This window comes from Pseudophryne corroboree, unplaced genomic scaffold (genome assembly GCF_028390025.1).
Source record: "Pseudophryne corroboree isolate aPseCor3 unplaced genomic scaffold, aPseCor3.hap2 scaffold_162, whole genome shotgun sequence".
Classification (NCBI taxonomy): Eukaryota; Metazoa; Chordata; class Amphibia; order Anura; family Myobatrachidae; genus Pseudophryne; species Pseudophryne corroboree.
The window spans coordinates 1,157,063-1,179,626 of record NW_026968254.1 but is presented as its reverse complement, the minus strand read 5'-3'; positions in this window follow the sequence as shown (position 1 = coordinate 1,179,626).

Here is a 22,564-nt window from a genome sequence, read left to right as displayed (position 1 = left end):
TGAATACTATTGACAGTGCTATCACATGATTTTCCGCCCAGCGAAGAATCCTTGCAGCTTCTGCCATTGCCCTCCTGCTTCTTGTGCCACCCTGTCTGTTTACGTGGGTGACTGCCATGATGTTGTCCGACTGGATCAACACCGGCTGACCTTGAAGCAGAGGTCTTGCTAAGCTTAGAGCATTGTAAATGGCCCTTAGCTTCAGGATATTTATGTGAAGTGATGTATCCCGGCTTGACCCTAAGCCCTGGATATTCCTTCCCTGTGTGACTGCTCCCCAGCCTCGCAGGCTGGCATCCGTGGTCACCAGGACCCAGTCCTGAATGCCGAATCTGCGGCCCTCTAGAAGATGAGCACTCTGCAACCACCACAGGATGGATACCCTTGTCCTTGGTGACAGGGTTATCCGCTGATGCATCTGAAAATGCGACCCGGACCATTTGTCCAGTAGGTTCCACTGGAAAGTTCTTGCGTGGAATCTAACGAATGGGATTGCTTCGTATGAAGCCATCATTTTTTCCCAGAACCCTTGTGCATTGATGCACTGAGACTTGGTTCGGTTTTAGGAGGTTCCTGATTAGCTCGGATAACTCCCTGGCTTTCTCTTCCGGGAGAAACACCTTTTTTCTGGACTGTGTCCAGGATCATCCCTAGGAAACAGAAGACAAGTCGTCGGAACCAGCTGCGATTTTGGAATATTGAGAATCCAATCGTGCTGCCGCAACACTACCTGAGATAGTGCTACACCGACCTCCAACTGTTCCCTGGATCTTACCCTTATCAGGGAATCGTCCAAGTAAGGGATAACTAAAATTCCCTTCCTTCGAAGGGATATCATTTCGTCCATTACCTTGGTAAAGACCCGGGGTGCCGTGGACCATCCCTACGGCAGCATCTGAACTGATAGTGACAGTTCTGTACCATAACCTGAGGTACCCTTGGTGAGAAGGGTAAATTTTGACATGAAGGTAAGCATCCTTGATGTCCCGAGACATCATGTAGTCCCCTTCTTCCAGGTTCGCAATCACTACTCTGAGTGACTCAATCTTGAATTTGAACCTCTGTATGTAAGTGTTCAAAAATTTTAGATTTTAGATTTAGAATCGGTCTCACCGAGCCGTCTGGCTTCGGTACCACAATAGTGTGGAATAATACCCCGTTCCCTGTTGCAGGAGGGGTACCTTGATTATCACCTGCTGGGAATACAGCTTGTGAATGGCTTCCAAAACTGCCTCCCTGTCAGAGGGAGACATCGGTAAAGCCAACTTTTGGAAACGGCGAGGGGGAGACGTCTCGAATTCCAATATGTACCCCTGAGATATTACCTGAAGGATCCAGTGGTCTACTTGCGAGTGAGCCCACTGCGCACTGAAATTCATTGAGAATGGGCCCCCACCGTGCCTGAGCTTGTATAGCCCTAGCGTCATACTGAGGGCTTGGCAGAGGCGGGAAAGGGTTTCTGTTCCAGGGAACTGGCTGATCTCTGCAGCCTTTTTCCTCTCCGTCTGTCACGAGCAGAAAAGAGGAACCTTTTGTCCGCTTGCCAACAAAGGACTGCGCCTGATAATACGGCGTCTTATTTTGAGAGGCGACCTGGGGTACAAACGTGGATTTCCCAGCTGTTGCCGTGGCCACCAGGTCTAAAGGACCGACCCCAAATGTCCCCTTTCAAAGGCAATACTTCCAAATGCCGTTTGGAATCCGCATCACCTGACCATTTTACTGGTAGAATTGGACAACGCACTTATACTTGATGCCAGTCGGCAATTATTCCGCTGTGCATCATGCATATATAGAAATGCATCTTTTAAATGCTCTATAGGCAATAATATACTATCCTTATCTAGGATATCAATATTTCCAGTCAGGGAATCCGACCATGCCAACCCAGCACTGCACCTCCAGGCTGAGGCGATAGCTGGTCGCAGTATAACACCAGTATGTGTGTAAATACATTTTTGGATACCCTCCTGCTTTCTATCAGCAGGATCCTTAAGGGCGGCCATCTCATGAGAGGGTAGAGCCCTTGTTCTTACAAGCGTGTGAGCGCCTTATCCCCCTTAGGGGGTGTTTCCCAACGCACCCTAACCTCTGGCGGGAAAGGGTATGCAGCCAATACTTTTTAAGAAATTATCAAGTGTTAACGGGGGGAAACCGACGCATCAACACACACCTCATTTTATTATTCAGATTAAGGAAAACTACTGGTAGTTTTTCACCCACCGAACATAATACCCCTTTTTGGTGGTACTCGTATTATCAGAAATGTATAAAAACATTTTCCATTGTATCAATCATGTAACGTGTGGCCCTACTGGAAATCACGGTTGTCTCTTCACCGTCGACACAGGAGTCAGTATCCGTGTCGGCGTCTGTATCTGCCATCTGAGGTAACGGCCGCTTTAGAGCCCCTGACGGCCTATGAGACGTCTGGACAGGCACAAGCTGAGTAGCCGGCTGTCTCATGTCAACCACTGTTTTTATATAGAGCTGACACTGTCACGTAATTTTCAACAGTACATCCACTCAGGTGTCTACCCCCTAGGGGGTGACATCACTGTTACAGACACTCTGCTCCGTCTCTACATCATTTTTCTCCTCATATATGTCGACACAAACGTACCGACACACAGCACACACACAGGGAATGCTCTGATAGAGGACAGGACCCCACTAGCCCTTTGGGGAGACAGAGGGAGAGTATGCCAGCACACACCAGAGCGCTATATATATACAGGGATAACCTTATATAAGTGTTTTTCCCCTTATAGCTGCTGTATGTTTTAATACTGCGCCTAATTAGTGCCCCCCTCTCTTTTTTTAACCCTTTCTGTAGTGTAGTGACTGCAGGGGAGAGCCAGGGGAGCTTCCCTCCAACTGAGCTGTGAGGGAAAATGGCGCCAGTGTGCTGAGGAGATAGGCTCCGCCCCCTTTCCGGCGGCCTTATCTCCCGGTTTTTTGTATATTTTGGCAGGGGTTAAATGCATCCATATAGCCCAGGAGCTATATGTGATGTATTTTTTGCCATGTAAGGTATTTCTGTCGTGTTTTATTGCGTCTCAGGGCGCCCCCCCCCAGCGCCCTGCACCCTCAGTGACCGGAGTATGAAGTGTGCTGAGAGCAATGGCGCACAGCTGCAGTGCTGTGCGCTACCTTATTGAAGACAGGAACGTCTTCTGCCGCCGATTTTTCCGGACCTCTTCGCTCTTCTGGCTCTGTAAGGGGGCCGGCGGCGCGGCTCCGGGACCCATCCAGGCTGAACCTGTGATCGTCCCTCTGGAGCTAATGTCCAGTAGCCAAGAAGCCCAATCCACTCTGCACGCAGGTGAATTCGCTTCTTCTCCCCTTAGTCCCTCGATGCAGTGAGCCTGTTGCCAGCAGGTCTCACTGAAAATAACAAACCTAAACTAAAACTTTCACTAAGAAGCTCAGGAGAGCCCCTAGTGTGCACCCTTCTCGTCGGGCACAGAAATCTAACTGAGGCTTGGAGGAGGGTCATAGGGGGAGGAGCCAGTGCACACCAGCTAGTCCTAAAGCTTTCTTTAGATGTGCCCAGTCTCCTGCGGAGCCGCTATTCCCCATGGTCCTTACGGAGTCCCCAGCATCCACTTAGGACGTTAGAGAAAATAAGGATAAAGTGGACTACAGAAACTGATGCTCTAAACAAAGGAGAGAGAGAGAGAGAGAAAAGCACAAGGGAAAGTGGGCAATCGGAACACCAGAGAGAGAGGAGAGATAGAAATGCCTGAAAAAGTAAAGGGGGTTGGGTATGGCATCCGGCGCTCGGGATTCCAGCAGTCACATGATACCTAATCCTAATCCTAACCCTCTGGGGGGGGTGGCGGATAGGGCTAACCCTCAGGGGGTGGCAGCTAGGACTAACCCCCCCCCCCCACCTCCTAGTGCCTTCCCTAACACCCCCTCCCCCGGTCCTAACCCTCCCTCCAATACTCGCCTTCGGGATGTTGGCTGTCTGTGTGCCGGCACCAGTCTCCCAAGTGGTGTCAGGATTCCAACATCGGTCAAATGACCGCCGGTATACCGTCTGCCGGGATGGTAAATGTATCCTGAGGACAGGTAGTGAGTGTGGAGGGATAGGTGGTTCAGTAAAATGTAACAGCTCAAACTGCGATCATTCACTGATAAATTGATTTATAGCTCTCCCTTTTTAACCATTGCAGTCATAAAAGCAATGTTTTTTAAACTTTTAAATAAAGCTTGTTAGCATCCCCAGCACACTGTATATGCTGGGAGATGTAGTTCTCAATATGAAAACATTTAATTACTGTATGAACTCTAATTCCCCAACTGAAACCTCTCACAAACACACACTCCTAAATCTAGTACACACACACACACACACACACATTTCCCCAGTACTGACAACTCTCATCACTTCCACACACTGACAACTCCCTCCTGCTCCTCTCCCCACTGACACTGACAGCTCCCTCACAGTCACACACATCCTCCACCCCCCCCCACACACACTGATAGCACACATGCACAAATCCCCCCCTCCTCGACACTAACTGTCACGGACTGCTTGGGCAGCAGGGGGCAGGCTCTGACTTGAAGTGCTGAAATTCAACAGCTCTCTCGAACTTGCAAGGCATGGCTGTGCAGCTGTCTCCAGCCATCTCCTTGCCCACTGTGTAATTTGTGGCGTTCTCTGATGTTCCCCGCTCTGCCTCTACAACCGGCACATAATGTACAGCAGTGGTGACTCCTGAGTATGGGCCTGGAGAACTCCGCCTACCAGGGGGTAGGGATTAATAATTTCAAAGGGGCAGAGCTAGGAGTGAAGCAGTGGACAGCAGTTGAGGGGCGTTTCAAACTGTAACAGGGTTGGGACAATTTCAGTATCCTTCCCTCACCGTCTAATTGGTCAGTCCCACGCTGATTGCCATAGCGCCCTTTCGAGACTGCAGAACTCTATCCCTTAGCCACGGTTGGCACAGCTGGATGGTGCCCCTGGCAAGTGCCATCCTGGCCAAGGGGTAGATACGCCCCTGAGGGTCAGGGCCAGCAACAGAAATCTCGGGGCCCAGTACACTGATATCTCTGGGGCCCCCTCAACCCCCCCTTAACTTGGCAGAGGGATCTTTAAAAAAAAATGGAGCCTTTGACTCGGACCGTCAGTTAGGCCGGCAGGTGGTTTTCATACTGGGCTATCCAGCTCTTCGGTGGCGGTGGCAGGGACATTCAGAAAAGGGCCAGCACAGCAACATGCATAATAATGGCAATACAGTATGGACCACAGGGACTGGACAAAGTGATGGGGTAAAAGGAGGGGGGAGGATTTAGTTGGCCTGTTAATTGTTTTCCTTCTTAAATTGAGCAGTTGGTGGATACACTTTAAAAAGCAATATTGGCACTGTGGCCCCATTATTTCTGTTCTTAATACTTGGAGCCCTGAACAAGTGTCCCCTTTGTCCCCCCTGTCACCGGGCCTGTTCAGGCGTTACCTATGGAGAAGCTGCGACATGACATCCTAGGACACGATACTGCACCATGCATCACCATTATATTTCAGTGTGCCTTGTCAATATTTAAATCTTGTTCTGTGTGACGTGAGTTGTAAATGGTTGAAAATCTCTGTGCTACAGTATCGTCACCATGTAGTTATAACAACACCGCAAAACCACCAAAAGACGTGTTTTGGTAGAGGGACTGCTGGAGGGGCCCATTGGGGCCCCCAGTTTGCTACCCCACCCCAGTATACCTGTGCTGTAGCCAGTGGAAGGGGCACTATCTTCCCGGTGATCTCTTCGGGAAGATGGTGCCGCACATAGAAAGCAAAGACTCTGGCTGCACTCTCCTGCCCTCGCTCTAAGCAAGGTGATCGGGCCACAAAAGGACCCCTGTCGGACCCCGGCCTGTGGGCCACAAAAGGATGCATTGGGGGCGGCATGCGGCCCATGGGTTTGACACCCCTGCCCTAGAGTATCACAATTTGTTTCACGGCACCCCTAGGCCAAAGTTTTTTTTATTGAGAAATTCAGAAAAAAATATAAAATTAAGTAAATTGTGTTTATAGCATGTCATCCTCAGGTTCAGTTATGTTGTGAGGGAATGGTTTTGCCAATTTAATAAAGTATAAATAATTTTAATTGGTCCTGGACCACCAAACTATGCTACCAGTGCAAGAACCCCAGTTTGGAAACTACTGCCATAAAATAAACCTTTTTTGTTTTTTTTAAACTACATGTAATACACCTTAGATCTCAGTTCCTAAAAGGTTTTAAACCTTTGCATACAGTAAACTACACATATTTAAAAATCCTACACCGGGCACAAGTGCTCACGGGCCAATTTCATGGCAGTCTCGGATAGGAGGGCATTGTGGATTCACCAAGGGAATGCTGATGCTGACTCCAAGAAGAAAGGGAGTCTCTTCCCTATGAAGGTGAAGCCTTGTTTGGTGACGGCCTAGTTAATTTGATCTCGGCAGCTCCCGCAGGTAAGTCATCCTTCTTGCCCTATGTTCCCTCTCAACGGATGAAGACGCATCATTATCTGACGCAGTCATTTCGGCCCAATAGATATGCAAGAAGTTAAGATTCCCCTTTCTTTGCAGGTAGAGGAAGGAAAAGAGGGAAGAGGTCTGTAGCCTCTTCAAGATCGCAGGAGCAGAGATCGTCCTCTGCTTTTGCCAAATCCACTGCATGACGCTGGGGCTCTCTTGCAGGAGCCCGCACCAGTGGGGGGCACGTCTAAAACTCTTCAGTCAGTTCTGGATTCATTCGGACCTGGACTCGTGGGCTTTACAAATAGTGTCCCAAAGGTACAAACTGGGGTTTTAAGACGTTCCCCCTCACCGATTGTTCAAATCAGCCTTAGTCAGCAGGGAGAAGGTTTTTATTCAAGCCTCTTCGTGGTCCCGAAGCCGGACGGCTCAGTCAGACCAATCTTAAATCTGAAATCCCTTAATTTCTACCTAAAGAAATTCAATTTCAAGATGGAATCTCTCAGGGTAGTGATCTCCAGTCCGGGGGATAAAGGAGATTTCATGGTTTTGGTAGACATAAAGGATGCCTACTTATATGTTCCCATTTAGCCACTGCATCAAGCTACCTGAGGTTTGCAATTCAGGATTGTCATTACCAATTTCAGACGTTGCCGTTTGGTCTGTCCACGGCTCCGAGGATTTTCACCAGGGTGATGGCGGAAATGATGGTTCTCCTTCGCAAGCAAGGAGTCACAATTATCCCGTACTTGGATGATCTCCTGATAAAGGCGAGATCCAGGGACCAGTTGGTGCAAAACATCTACTCTCCCTGACAGTTCTTCAACAACATGGTTGGCTCCTAAACTTGCCAAAATCGCAGTTGGTCCCAATGACGCGGTTGTTGTTTTTGGGAGTGATACTGGACACAGAAGAGGTTTTCTTCTAGTGGAAAGGCTCTGGAGATCCAGAGTCTGGTCAAACAAATTCTGAAACCAGCAAGAGTGTTAATCCATCAATGCATTCAGTTGCTGGGGAAGATGGTTGCGGCCTACGAGGCCATTCAGTTTGGCAGGTTCCATGCCAGAGTGTTCCAGTGGGACCTGTTGGACAAGTGGTCCGGATCCCACCTACACATGCACCGGAGGATAATCCTGTCTTCCAAGACCAGAATCTCACTCCATTGGTGGCTGCATAGTTCTCACCACCTAGAGGGGCGATGGTTCGGGATCCAGGACGGGATCCTAGGGACCACGGATGCAACCCTCTGAGGCTGGAGAGCAGTCACACAGGGGGAAAACATCCAAGGAAGATGGTCAAGTCTTCCTTGGATGTTTTCATCTCCACATAAATGTTCTGGAGTTAAGGGCCATTTAATAACTGCAGACACAGTACGCACTGGGACGGGTGCCCAGCATCCTCTACGGACTAAGAGAAAAGGATTTACCGGTAGGTATTAAAATCCTATTTTCTCTAACGTCCTAGAGGATGCTGGGGACTCCGTAAGGACCATGGGGATAGACGGGCTCCGCAGGAGACATGGGCACTTTAAGAAAGACTTTAGTTCTGGGTGTGCACTGGCTCCTCCCTCTATGCCCCTCCTCCAGACCTCAGTTTGATACTGTACCCAGTGGAGACTGGGTGCTTTTCAGGAGCTCTCCTGAGCTTTCTGACAGAAAGTATTTTGTTAGGTTTTTAATTTTCAGGGAGCACTGCTGGCAACAGACTCCCTCATCGAGGGACTGAGGGGAGAGAAGCAGCCCTACTCTCTGAGTTGCAAGGTCCTGCTTCTTAGGCTACTGGACACCATTAGCTCCAGTGGGATTGGTACTCAGGATCTCACCCTCGCCGTCCGTCCCAGAGCCGCGCCGCCGTCCCCCTCGCAGAGCCGGAAGATAGAAGCCGGGTGAGTATGAGAAGAAAAGAAGACTTCAGAGGCGGCAGAAGACTTCATGATCTTCACTGAGGTAACGCACAGCACTGCAGCTGTGCGCCTTTGCTCCCATACACCTCACATACACCGGTCACTGTAAGGGTGCAGGGCGCAGGGGGGGCGCCCTGGGCAGCAATATAAACCTCTTTCGCAAAAATATAACATATATACAGCTGGGCACTTTATATATGTATAAGCCCCCACCAATTTTACAGTTTAAGCGGGACAGAAGCCCGCCTCCGAGGGGGCGGGGCTTCTCCCTCAGCACTCACCAGCGCCATTTTTTCTCCACAGCACCGCTGAGAGGAAGCTCCCCGGACTCTACCCTGCTTATACCACGTTAGACAAGAGGGTTGAAAAGAGGGGGGGGGGGGGCACATAATTCGCAAATTACATACAGCAGCACTACTGGGCAAACATTAAGTTACTGTTTTATTCCTGGGTTATATAGCGCTGGGGGGTGTGCTGGCATACTCTCTCTCTGTCTCTCCAAAGGGCCTTGTGGGGAAACTGTCTTCAGAAAAAGCATTCCCTGTGTGTGAAGTGTGTCGGTACACGTGTGTCGACATGTCTGAGGAAGAAGGCTATATTAGAGAGGAGCGGGAGCAAATGAATGTGGTGTCTCCGCCGACAGCTGATTGGATGGATATGTGGAATGTTTTAAATGCTAGTGTAAACTCATTGCACAAAAGATTAGACAAGGCAGAAGCTTTGGGACAGTCAGGGTTTCAACCCATGCCTGATCCTATGTTGCAGGGACTGTCAGGGTCTCATAAGCGCCCACTATCCCAGATTGTTGACACAGATACCGACACGGATTCTGACTCCAGTGTCGATTACGATGATGCAAAGTTACAGCCAAAATTGGCAAAATCCATTCGATTTATGATTATGGCAATAAAAGATGTTTTGCACATCACAGAGGAACCCCCTGTCGCTGACAAGAGGGTACATATGTACAAGGGAAAGAAGCCTGAGGTAACCTTTCCCCCCTCACACGAGCTGAACGAGTTATGTGAAAAAGCTTGGGAATCTCCAGATAAAAGACTGCAGATTTCCAAAAGGATTCTTATGGCGTATCCTTTCCCATCAACGGATAGGTTACGATGGGAATCCTCCCCTAGGGTGGACAAAGCATTAACACGCTTATCCAAGAAGATAGCCGTCCCGTCCCAGGATACGGCTACCCTCAAAGAGTGTGCTGACCGCAAACAGGAGATTACCCTGAAGTCCATTTATACACATTCAGGTACCTTACTCAGACCGGCAATTGCGTCGGCCTGGGTGTGTAGTGCTGTAGCGGCATGGACAAATACCTTATCTGAGGGGATGGATAGCCTAGACAAGGATACTATTTTATTGACCCTGGGGCATATAAGAGATGCTGTCCTATATATGTGTGTATGCAAACTACAGGTGGTGCTGCAGGGCCCACACCCTTTTACTTGTCTTGTAGAGCAGCTCTGAAGCTGTTACAGTGCCCAGCTGCTGCAAGAAATCAGCTTGAATGCTTCAGGGGCTTGGGCATGGCCAACATGAGCCCCACACCGAAGGAGGGTGGGGGTGTTTAATGCAAACTTGGGGTTATCCAAGCGCCGCAAAAGGCCGCCATGCCCTGCATGCCCCTTTTCTCTTTTCATATACAGATGAGGGTTCCAGCCAACTTTGGCCCACTGCTTGGATGACATCACCGTCTGCTGCAGACCTTCCCCCAGGAATGCTTGCAATAGTTGTTGCATATGGTTTAATGTCTGAGGGTGCTTCAGTATTAGGCAGCCTTCCGCCCTCCCATGTTCATCTGAAAAGATGTGGTCTCCCTGCAGTTGTTGTCCCCAGACGAGAGTTCCCTTGTGCTTCCTCAGTTAAATCTCCTTAACTTGACGGGGGTGTGCCCGAGCAGCCGCCCTCCCCAGCCCTATCCCAACACATACTTATCTTGCATATGAGATCTCTTGATCATGAAGATAGTTCTCACAGGTTGAGGTTCATCCTGGCCCCGCTCCCCGCTGGAGAGCGCTGATGGGGACAGCAGCGGGGCTTCAGCAGAAGGGTGAGTACGTGTGGCCAGAGACCTCCCTTCCCATGTGCAGGCCTGCAGAGTCTGCCGCGCAGGATGGTGCATGTGGCACTCTCCCTCCCAGGGGCTCTTCCAGATGTAGCTCCTCAGCAGTATTTTTCCCGGGCTGCGCGGCGCTCTCCCCGACTGGCATCCGCCCTGGAACACTGCCTTCCTCAACGCAACATCAGCAGGGGGCCCTGGCCTCATCACCATCCCAGGTCTTTCTCATGTATGTATCATGTATGTGTGTGTGATATATGTATGAATCATATATGTTTGTGATATATCTATCTATCTATCTATCGTATGTGTGTGTATATATATGTATCTATCATGTATGTATGTATCTATCTTGTATGTATGTGTTCTATCTATCTATCTATCTATCTATCTATCTATCTATCGTGTGTGTGATATATGTATGTATCTATCATGTATGTGTTATATGTATGTATCACACCTTCCTCTATACACATACATACATACATACATACATACATACACACACACACCTATATCTGTACGTACACTGACATACACACACCAACATCTATACATTAACACGCTGACCCCTAAACGTACACCAACGTACCCACACCTGCATCTATACCTACACATGCTGACACGTGGACGTACACCGGTTTACCCACATGTGAATCTATACATACATGTGCTGACACCTGGACATACACTGATGTACCCACACCTAACATCTATACATACACATGCTAACACCTGGACGTATACAGACGTACCCACATTTGCATCCATGCATATATAGATGTAGGTGTGTGTACGTCAGTGTACGTCCAGGTGTCAACGCGTGTATGTATAGATGCAGGTGTGGGTACGTCTGTGTATGTCCAGGTGTCAGAATGTGTATGTATAGATGCAGGTGTGGGAAGGTCAGTGTAGGTTCAGGTGTCAGCGCGTGTATGTATAGATGCAGGTGCTTGTATGTCCAGATGTCAGTGCATGTATGTATAGATGCAAGTGTGGGTACGTCGGTGTATGTCCATTTGTCAGCGCGTGTATATATAGATGCAGGTGCTTGTATGTTGGTGTATGTCCAGGTGTCAGCATGTGTATGTATAGATGCAGGTGTGGGAATGTTGGTGTATGTCCAGGTGTCAGGGCGTGTATGTATGGATATTAGGTGTGGGTACATCAGTGTATGTCCAGGTGTTAGCGCATGTATGTATAGATGTGTATATATACACACACATACGATAGATAGATAGATAGATAGATAGATAGATAGATAGATAGATAGATAGATAGATAGATAGATAGATATATAAGGGCACGGTCGTGCCCTTATATTAAGGCTGAATCGAACAAACGGAATTCTCCCATAGGGAACTTCTGAGATGGGGGCATGGTGTTTGAGGGGCTACACCTCAAAACTGATTGGACGTACTGAGCTGAAATTTGGCATGGGCGTGTAGAATCGTCACCCGGTGCTGCATGCCAAATTTCAGGGCAAAATAATAAAAAATGAGGAATTGGGAGTAACCTAAAGTTCCAACTGTCAGTTTTTTTCTGTGACTTCCTTTGTGGCTTTTTGACACCGTTTTCCTATAGAGTGAATTAGATATTTTTTGGGAAGGCATAACTCCGGATAGAGGACGAATTAAGACTTGGGGTTTGTTTTACTAGATAGAGTATGCCCCAGTGTAGTGCCTTTTGGGGTTGTGGTTTTTCAGAAAGTTATAGGGTTTTTTTAATTAAGAGAAATATGCCCCATTATAGAGATAAGGCTTTTCAATTTGTTGCGGCTGCGCAGTGGCCGCCAGGAGAGCGAGAGTGAGTGAGGGAAGGGGTCTCGTGCAGGCTGAGGTTATAAAAGTAGCTGCTGGCAGCGGGAGGAGAGCCAGCGGTTCCTGGGTGTGTGCACCTGCGGTCCCTTACAGACTGCAGCGACCCATTAGGACTGTGGAGGAGAGGGGTAGCGGCATAGCAGCCGCAGGCTTACCGAAAGTGCTCACTACTGAGCAATATGGTCCCCTTACCCGAAGTGGGAGCCGCAGCGGGAGGAATAGCTGGAGTTGCGCCGCAGGAGAAAGTCAGAGGACATCCAGAAGAGACATCCGGTGCAGCGCTGACTCCTGACTGACAGCGCTTGCCTACTGAGCGGTGTGGTACCCCCACACCTGAAGCGGGTGCGGGAGCGGCAGCCGGAGAAGACAGCTGTGCTGCACGGAAGAAGTCAGGCAGCAGCAGCACCAGCGGGCTGAGGTGGGGAGGATCAGTATGGTCCCTTACGTGCGGCTCACATTCAGATCCATCCGGCTCCCTTCCCCTCCTCCCCTGCACCCTTAGCAGCCTGCCCCCACATCTCATTCACCCACCGCCGCAGACTCCTCCCCCACACGGTTATTATAATAAGGCCACCCCCCTACCCCCTTCCCTCCCTGCTGTGTGTCCAGCCACCCCCCCCCCTCACCTGCTGTGTGTCCGGCCTACCCCCACCCCCCCTCACCTGCTGTGTGTCCAGCCCCCCCCCTCACCTGCTGTGTGTCCAGCCCCCCCCCTCACCTGCTGTGTGTCCAGCCCCCCCCCCTCACCTGCTGTGTGTCCGGCCTACCCCCCTCCCTGCTGTGTGTCCAGCCACCCCCCCCCTCACCTGCTGTGTGTCCGGCCTACCCCCCCCTGCTGTGTGTCCAGCCCCCCCCCCTCCCTGCTGTGTGTGTCCGGCCTACCCCCCCCTCCCTGCTGTTTGTCCGGCCTACCCCCACCCCTCCCTGCTGTGTGTCCAGACCCCCCACCTCACCTGCTGTGTGTCCAGCCACCCCCCCCCTCACCTGCTGTGTGTCCGGCCTACCCCCCCCTCCCTGCTGTTTGTCCGGCCACCCTCCCCTCCCCTGCTGTGTGTCCGCGGCGGCCTACCCCCCCCCCTCCCTGCTGTGTGTCCGGCCTACCCCCCCTCACCTGCTGTGTGTACAGCCCCCCCCCCCTCACCTGCTGTGTGTCCAGCCCCCCCCCCTCCTCCCCTGCTGTGTGTCCGGCCTACCCCTCCCCCCTCCCTGCTGTTTGTCCGGCCACCCTCCCCTCCCCTGCTGTGTGTCTGGCCACCCTCCCCTCCCCTGCTGTGTGTCCGGCCACCCTCCCCTCCCCTGCTGTGTGTCCGGCCTACCCCCCCCTCCCCTGCTGCGTGTCCAGCCCCCCCCCCTCACCTGCTGCGTGTCCAGCCCCCCCCCTCACCTGCTGTGTGTCCAGCCCCCCCATCACCTGCTGTGTGTCCAGCCCCCCCCTCACCTGCTGTGTGTCCAGCCCCCCCCCCCTCACCTGCTGTGTGTCCAGCCCCCCCCCCTCACCTGCTGTGTGTCCAGCACCCCCCCCCCCTCACCTGCTGTGTGTCCAGCCCCCCCCCCTCACCTGCTGTGTGCCCAGCCCCCCCCCCCTCACCTGCTGTGTGTCCAGCCCCCCCCCTCACCTGCTGTGTGTCCAGCCCCCCCCCCCTCACCTGCTGTGTGTCCAGCCCCCCCCTCACCTGCTGTGTGTCCAGCCACCCCCCCTCCCCTGCTGTGTGTCCGGCCTACCCCCCCCCTCCCTGCTGTTTTTCCGGCCACCCTCCCCTCCCCTGCTGTGTGTCCTGCCTACCCCCCCTCCCTGCTGTGTGTCCAGCCACCCCCCCCTCACCTGCTGTGTGTCCGGCCTACCCTCCCCTCCCCTGCTGTTTGTCTGGCCACCATCCCCTCCCCTCCCCTGCTGTGTGTTCGGCAACTCCCCCCTCTTCCTGCTGTGTTCGGCCACCCCCTACCCCCTCCCCTCCCTGCCGTGTGTCCGGTCACCCTCCCCTCTCTGCTGTGTGTCCGGCCACCCCCCCCAGACACGCAGCACCAGACACACACAGACATGCAATGCCTGACACGCATACGCATATGCAGCGCCTGACACACACGCACACACACAGCACCTGACACACACACACACACACACACACACAGCACCTGACACACACGCACACACACAGCACCTGACACACACACAGCACCTGACACTCACACGGACCTGACACACGCGCACACACACTCACACGCAGCACCTGACACACACGCAGCACCTGACACACGCACACACAGACGCAGCACCTGACACTCACACGGACCTGACACACACGCACACACTCACAAGCGGCGCCTGACGCACATAGACATGCGGCGCCTGACGCACACGCGGCGCCTGACGCACACGCGGCGCCTGACGCACACGCGGCGCCAGACAGACACGCGGCGCCTGACAGACACGCGGCGCCTGACAGACACGCGGAGCCTGACAGACACGCGGCGCCTGACACGCGCGGCGCCTGACACACACGCACAGGCAGCGCCTGGCACACACGCACAGGCAGCGCCTGGCACACACGCACAGGCAGCGCCTGACACACACGCAGCGCCTGACACACACAGACACGCAGCGCCTGACACACACAGACACGCAGCGCCTGACACACACAGACACGCAGCGCCTGACGCACAGGCAGCGCCTGACACACACGCACACGCACAGGCAGCGCCTGACACACGCAGCGCCTGACACACACACGCACCTGACACTCACATGCTCCTGACACACGCAGCACCTGACATACTCACACGCAGCACCTGACACACACGCAGACACGCAGCATCTGACACACACACACGCAGCACCTGACACACACACGCAGCACCTGACACACAAACACGCAGACACGCAGCGCCTGACACACACGCAGACACGCAGCGCCTGACACACACGCAGACACGCAGCGCCTGACACACACACACACACGCAGCGCCTGACACACACGCAGCGCCTGACACACACGCAGCGCCTGACACACACGCAGCGCCTGACACACACGCAGACACGCAGCGCCTGACACACACGCAGACACGCAGCGCCTGACACACACGCAGACACGCAGCGCCTGACACACACGCAGCGCCTGACACACACGCAGACACGCAGCGCCTGACAGACACGCAGCGCCTGACACACACGCAGACACGCAGCGCCTGACAGACACGCAGCGCCTGACACACACGCAGACACGCAGCGCCTGACACACACGCAGACACGCAGCGCCTGACACACACGCAGACACGCAGCGCCTGACACACACGCAGACACGCAGCGCCTGACACACACGCAGACACGCAGCACCTGACACACACGCAGACACGCAGCACCTGACAGACACGCGCACACACACACACACACACACACAGCACCTGACACAGATATGCAGCGCCTGACACACACACGCAGACATACTGCGCCTGACACACACACACGCAGACATGCAGCACCTGACACACACATGCAGCACCTGACAGACACACACACACACACACAGACATGCAGCACCTGACACACCCACACACACCCACACACACAGACATGCATCACCTGACACACCCACACACATATACAGACATGCAGCACCTGACACACACACACACACACACACACACACACAGACATGCAGCGCCTGACACACACACATACAGACATGCAGCACCTGACACACACACACACACATACAAACATGCAGCACCTGACACACACACACACACACACACACACACACGCAGCACCTGACACACATATATACATGTGGCATTTAACGCACACACGCACAGCACCTGACACACAATCATATACACTCAGAGCACCTAACACACACATACACTCGCAGCACCTCACACACAATCGTATACACACGCAGCACCTGCCACTCACACATATATACACATGCAGCACCTGCCACTCCCACATACATGAACAGCACCTGACACACACATACACGCGCAGCACCTGACAGTCACACACATACAGATGCGACAGCTGACACAAACACATACACGCTCAACACCTGACACCCACGTGGCAGCTGACGCATACAAATGCAGCACCTGAAATACACACATATACACGTGCAGCACCTGAGACACACACATACACGTACAGCACCTGAGACACACACACACACATGTATGTACACGCGCGGCTCCAGGCACACACATACGTACGTACAAACGCGGCACTTGACACACACACGTACACGCGCGGCACCTGACACACACACGTACGTACGTACGTACTTACGTACGTACGTACATGTGTGGCACCTGACACACACACGTATGCACACGTGTGGCTCCTGACACACACGCGCGTTGCTCCTGACACACACACATGTACGTACACGCTCGGCTCCTGACACACACACGTATGTATACGCGCGGCACCTGAAACCTACACGTATGTACGTATACGCGCGGCTCCTGACACCCTCACGCATGTACACGCGTGGCTCCTGGCACACACACACACACGTACACGCGCGGCACCTGACACATACACGCGTGTACGTACACACATGCACAGCACCTGACATACACACATGTAGGTACGCGCCACCTGACACACACACACACACACACGTACACGCACGACACCTGACACACATGTACGTACGTACGTACGTACGTACGTACGTACGTACGTACGTACGTACACGGCACCTGACACACACGTACATACTAGTGATGAGTGGGTTCGGTTCGTCGGAATCCGGACCCTCCGAACTTCACCCATTTTACATGGGTCCGAGGCAGTTTCGAACCTTCCCGCCTTGCTCGGCTAACCCGAGCGCGCCCGAACGTCATCATCCCGCTGTCGGATTCCCGCGAGATTCGGATGTCTGCATTCGTGGAAAGGGGTCCCATGTGTCCGTTTTTCCCCCGGATTTTTAGAACCAGGACCGGCTCGAAGAGCCCGAGGCTGGTTATGCTTTGGAGGGGGGACCCCACGCAATTTTTCTTTTCCGGGTTTTTCACATTCCATTTAAAAAAAAAATAATAATAATCTTTTAAAAAATATATAAATAATACTTGTGCCTCCAAAAAAGACAAACCAAGTACCTAATCCCTTCTAATATAAATAGATATGCTATTACCCCAAAAAAAACATGTTTTAAATTTTTTTTATTAGATTCCGCCTGCAAAGTGTGGCGGATTGAAAATGACGAATTTACTGTTTAAAAGCACTGTTGTCGAATTTACAAACTTCAATTGAATATACTTTTGTTGAATTGCCGCATTTGTACCATTGCAGAAAAGTCGAATTTGTCAAATGTCGAATTTTAAAAAGTCGAATTTTGAAAGGATGCAAGAATAGGCCCCGCCCCCTTCTTCACATCAGCCGTCCCCGCCGTCCCCTTCTACCCCTGTACCTTGCTCTCTCCTGTCTGTGCTCTCTCCCGTCTGTAGGACTAGGCCCCGCCCCCTTCTTACCCTCCAGTGACTGCTCTCTCCTGACAAGTGGACCAGGCCTGCCCCCTACACACTGCTGGTGTCTTCATTGTTACTTGGTCTGGAGCTCCGTTGGGGAGAGAACTCACGTGAGCTCATTAAGAATGAGGAACTGGGATGTTTTAATTTTATTGTGAGTAGTGTAGTGTGGTGATGTAGTATGTTGTATGGGGGGTATAGTGTAACTATGAAGTGCAGCATATGGGAGGGCTATAGCATAGTGATGTAGTGTGGCATATGGGGGGTGGTAGCGCATAGGCGTGCGTACAGGGGGTGCCTGGTGCGCACAGGCACTCCCTAATGTCCAGCACCGCTGCACGCCACGCTTGCTGTGGCACAGTGATCGCTGAGTGTGTGATCGGTGGAGCCTAGCCTGTAGCTCATTTCCGTACCTCCCACCACCGCTGCGCCCGCCCCCCCTCTGCCTGCTGCTAATACTATGCTGAGTGCATTCGTCGGCGGCCTCACTGGGGGGACTGGTGTCACCTTGCAATGTGACGTGGTGATGTCCGCCTATGCTCTCCTCCCGCCCACCCGTGCTTTCCTCCCGCTGCGGTCTCTCAGTCCTAGTTTGCCGCGGCTGCCACACCACTGGCAGTGTTCCTCTAGGGGGGACTGGGAGCCGCCGGCAGACACATTCTGCTGAGACTTACTTGTCAGTGCGGGTTCCGGATGGCAGGCGGCGGGTGGGAGGGCAGACGGGGAGCAGGTGTCACAAGGAGTGTGTGGGTAACTAATTCACAATACTTCCGCTCAACGTGGCACTGCTGGTCCTTCATCTCCCATGTCTCTTCACCAGGTGGCGGGCGGCCCGGAAATTAAGTGATGTGTTGTGCAGCAGTCAGTGTGAAGTGACTGTGAGTAACACTGATGGTGCTGATGATGCTGCTGCAGAATCGGGAAGCAATTAATTCATAAATATAATGTACTCTATCAGTGTATTATACATACATAAACATGTACATACGTGTATTTGTGTATACATGTATATACATGTGTGTGTGTGCATATATATATATATATACAGCCAGTTCCCAGGAACAAAAGTCCTCCCCCGCTTCCGCTAAGTCCAAAGCATGACGCTGGGGCTCCACTGGTGGAGCCAGGTGCGGTGGGGGCCCGTCTCAAGTGCTTCAGCAATCAGTGGGCTTGCTCACAGGTGGATCCCTGGATTCTACAAGTAGTGTCTCAGGGATTCAAGCTGGAATTCGAGACGTCTCCCCCTCGCCGTTTCCTAAAATCTGCCTTGCCAACATCTCCCTTGGACAGGGAGGCTGTGATAGAGGCAAATTCACAAGCTGTATTTGCAGCAGGTGATAGTCAAGGTACCCCTCCTTCAACAAGGAAGGGGTTACTATTCCACAATGTTTGTGGTACCGAAACCGGACGGTTCGGTGAGACCCATTTTAAATTTTAAATCTTTGAACACGTATATAAAACGGTTCAAGTTCAAGATGGAATCGCTCAGGGCGGTTATCTCAAGCCTGGAGGAAGGGGATTACATGGTATCACTGGACATCAAGGATGCTTACCTGCATGTCCCCATTTACTCTCCTCACCAGGAGTACATCAGATTTGTGGTACAGGACTGTCATTACCAATTCCAGACGCTGCCGTTTGGTCTGTCCACGGCACCGAGGGTGTTTACCAAGGTAATGGCCGAGATGATGATACTCCTGCGAAAAAAGGGAGTTATAATTATCCCGTACTTGGACGATCTCCTGATAAAGGCGAGGTCCAAGGAACAGTTGTTGATCGGAGTAGCACTTGCTCGGCAGGTGCTACAACAGCACGGCTGGATCCTGAATATTCCAAAGTCGCAGCTGGTTCCTGCAACACGTCTATTGTTCCTGGGGATGGTTCTGGACACAGAACAGAAAAGGGTGTTTCTCCCGGAGGAGAAGGACAAGGAGTTGTCATCGCTAGTCAGAGACCTCCTAAGACCAAAACAGGTGTCGGTGCACCACTGCACGCGAGTCCTGGGAAAGATGGTAGCTTCTTACGAAGCAATTCCGTTCGGAAGGTTCCATGCACGGATCTTTCAGTGGGATCTGTTGGACAAGTGGTCCGGATCGCATCTTCAGATGCATCAGAGGATAACCCTGTCTGCAAGGACCAGGGTGTCTCTACTGTGGTGGCTGCAGAGTGCTCATCTTCTGGAGGGCCGCAGATTCGGCATACAGGACTGGGTCCTGGTAACCACGGACGCCAGCCTTCGAGGCTGGGGAGCAGTCACACAGGGAAGAAATTTCCAGGGACTATGGTCAAGCCAGGAAATGTCCCTACACATAAATATTCTGGAACTAAGAGCTATTTACAATGCCCTAAGTCAGGCAAGACCCCTGCTTCAAAGTCAGCCAGTACTGATTCAGTCAGACAACATCACGGCGGTCGCCCATGTAAACCGACAAGGCGGGACGAGAAGCAGGATGGCGATGGCAGAAGCCACGAAGATTCTCCGATGGGCGGAAAATCACGTGTTAGCACTGTCGGCAGTGTTTATTCCAGGAGTGGACAACTGGGAAGCAGACTTCCTCAGCAGATACGACCTCCACCCGGGAGAGTGGGGACTTCATCCAGAAGTCTTCCGGCTGATTACAAACCGATGGGAATGGCCACAGGTGGACATGATGGCGTCCCGCCTCAACAAAAAGCTAGAAAACTATTGCGCCAGGTCAAGGGACCCTCAGGCGATAGCGTTGGACGCTCTAGTGACACCGTGGGTGTACCGGTCGGTTTATGTGTTTCCTCCTCTTCCTCTCATACCAAGGGTGCTGAGGATAATAAGAAGGAGAAGAGTAAGAACTATACTCATTATTCCGGATTGGCCAAGAAGAGCTTGGTACCCAGAACTTCAAGAAATGATCTCGGAGGACCCATGGCCTCTACCGCTCAGACAAGACCTGCTGCAGCAGGGGCCTTGTCTGTTCCAAGACTTACCGCGGCTGCGTTTGACGGCATGGCTGTTGAACACCGGATCCTGAAGGAAAAGGGCATTCCGGAGGAAGTCATTCCTACGCTGATCAAAGCCAGGAAGGACGTGACCGCAAAACATTATCACCACATATGGCGAAAATATGTTGCTTGGTGTGAGGACAGGAAGGCCCCAACGGAGGAATTTCAACTGGGTCGATTCCTGCACTTCCTACAGTCAGGGGTGAATATGGGCCTCAAATTGGGGTCCATTAAGGTCCAGATTTCGGCTCTGTCGATTTTCTTCCAAAAAGAACTGGCTTCCCTGCCGGAAGTTCTGCAGCTTGTCACTAAAAAACATTGTTGCAATTTTAGCTGGGAGCTGCAATAATTACTCTAATACATAACACAGCCAACACTTCTATATTCACACAATATACTGCATGGTGAATATAGAAGTGGTGCTTGCTAAACAGCACCTCCTACTGCATTCCACATCACCGCTGGTCACACTCATATCAGGCCCATAATGCTGTCTACTATGCCATAGTGGTGCTTACTATATAACACCAGGTGCTGTGCAGTGGTCAAAACACACTAACTGGTCCCATGCTGTTGTTGAACTAAAGGCCTATACACACGATGAGATTCGGTCTATGCTAATAGGTTTAAAAAGGTTACATAAAAGCTACTTTATGTATTTATTCATTAAAATTTTTAAGTTGTATTTTACAACCATACAATGATATGATATATAATGTATCGTATAATCATTACATAATGTTGATGGCATTGAATTGTCTCTGCCTTGACTAGTGGCAGCAGCTTCAGCACTAGGTGGAAGTGGATCTTGATCTTTCCCTATTTTACCCTCCACCTTTTTGTTCTCCATTTTTTAATGTGTGGAATTATATGCCAGTAATATATCTGGAATTAGACGGTGGTAATGTCTGGAATTAGATACCACTAGATAGATACCAGATATCACTGTGACTGGAATGATGACATATGCACAGTGACAGGACACTACCACAGCACCCTACAGCAGCCATATGCGGCACAAGACACTGGAGTATTAGTAATGTACTGTAGTATACTGAGCACCACAAGACAATGAGCAGTGATACGGAGCACTGATGAGATTACTAGAACTGACACTGAGCAGCCAGATGCAGCACTGGACTATTAGTAATGTTCTGTAGTATACTGAGCACCACAATGCAGCACAAGACAATGAGCAGTGATACTGAGCACTGATGAGGATACTAGAGATGAGCGGGTTCGGTTTCTCTGAATCCGAACCCGCACGAACTTCATGTTTTTTTCACGGGTCCGAGCAGACTCGGATCCTCCCGCCTTGCTCGGTTAACCCGAGCGCGCCCGAACGTCATCATGACGCTGTCGGATTCTCGCGAGACTCGGATTCTATATAAGGAGCCGCGCGCCGCCGCCATTTTCACACGTGCATTGAGATTGATAGGGAGAGGACGTGGCTGGCGTCCTCTCCATTTAGATTAGGGTTGAGAGAGAGAGAGAGAGATTGACCTGAGGCTGTGATACTGTAGAAGAGAGTGCAGAGTTTAGTGACTGACGACCACAGTGACCACCAGACAGTGCAGTTGTTTGTTTTATTTAATATATCCGTTCTCTGCCTGAAAAAAACGATACACACAGTGACTCAGTCACATACCATATCTGTGTGCACTGCTCAGCCCAGTGTGCTGCATCAATGTATATATATATCTGACTGTGCTCAGCTCACACAGCTTATAATTGTGGGGGAGACTGGGGAGCACTGCAGTGCCAGTTATAGGTTATAGCAGGAGCCAGGAGTACATAATATTACAGGTTGAGTATCCCATATCCAAATATTCCGAAATACGGAATATTCTGAATTACGGACTTTT